This window comes from Priapulus caudatus, unplaced genomic scaffold (assembly GCF_000485595.1).
Source record: "Priapulus caudatus unplaced genomic scaffold, Priapulus_caudatus-5.0.1 Scaffold21, whole genome shotgun sequence".
Lineage (NCBI taxonomy): Eukaryota > Metazoa > Priapulida > Priapulimorpha > Priapulimorphida > Priapulidae > Priapulus > Priapulus caudatus.
In genome coordinates, this window is record NW_014577082.1 from 55,131 (window position 1) to 56,712 (window position 1,582).

Consider the following 1,582-nt stretch of genomic DNA (forward strand, 5'->3'; position numbering starts at 1 on the left):
TGTGTGTGTGTGTGTGTGTGTGTGTGTGTGTGTGTGTGTGTGTGTGTGTGTGTGTGTGTGTGTGTGTGTGTGCGTGCGTGCGTGCGTGTGTGTGCGCGCGCGTTCGTGTGTATGTGTGTGTGTGCGTGCGTGCGTGCGTTCGTGCGTGCGTGCATGGGTGCGTGCGTGCGTGCGTGCGTGTTGTGCGAGTGCGGGGTGCAAGTGCATGCGCGTGTGCGTGCGTGTTGACGTGTACGCGTTTGAAAAACTTCGCATACGTGATATGTCCAATACAAAATATTACAGCATCTATACGTATCATAATCCAAATTACGAAATAACAAGCAAAAAACTGCGGAAAACAGCTTTTTCGATGCAAACACATTTACATTCTACACGAACTGCCGATACTCTCCAGTTCCTCTCGACGTTCGTGCGCATGCGCACCGCGCCACGCCCACCACCGATGTGTTTATTTGTGTATTAATAACCGCCGACGCAGCAGTCGTCTGCAGCTGAGCAGTGTCTAGTTTTTGTCCACCCGCACGTGTGCAGAGTATCGCGCGTCTGCTAGCCGACGGAAGCTACCGTAGTCAGTTTACAAACAGTCGGTACCCCGACTGGCGATGGTGGCGTATATTTAGAACGAAAATAAGATGCATGCTAACCTAACATACGCAGCCTTCGACGAGGTAGGTAGATTAATGAGTTGGGCGGGCACGGGGTTTTTTCCGACAATTTGCCAAACACACCCGCGCCGCCTTGCTTATTATGAAGGTTAACGTATAGTCAAATCTGTGATGATTTGTATATATCATATATACACGTACACGCGCACGGACACGTGAACGAACACAAAAATACGCCCGCATACACATATATGCACACGAACATTCGCACGCACACAAACGCAAACACAAGAACGCACGCGCATTACGGTGGCCCATATTAACAAAAAAACAAGCACGCACGCGCATTACGGTAGCCCATATGAACAAAACACAAGCACGCAAGCACGTATGTACGCATGTACGCAAACACAAGTACGCAAGCAAACAGCAAGTTGCAAAACGGAAATTGATGGTGGTGGTGGTGGGGTTGCAACACGAAATTTCGATGGTGGGGGAGGTGGTAGAGGGCGCTAGTGCTGCCACCTATTTCCGTTTAGGAAACTTGTATTTGCTTCGATAATTAGTTGCTTTGCCAACTTGTTTACTTGCGTACTTGCGTCCGTAAATGTGTTTGTCTTGAAACTTATTTGCTTCGTCTCGAACTTTATATGTTTGCCAACATGCTAAACTGCGTGTTTTGTTCATATGGGCCACCGTACGCGCATGGACCCAAACACAGACACAAACACGAACACGCACGCACGCACAACAACACAAACACGAACACGCACGCACGCACAACAACACAAACACGAACACGCACGCACGCACAACAACACAAACACGAACACAAACACACACGCACGCACGCACGCACGCACACACACACACAGCAGACACACACACACACACACACACACACACACTAGCAACCTATAGCGCGTGTTTTCGCTCAGACTTCATTGTATGGGATGAACTGCGATATCCCGCAT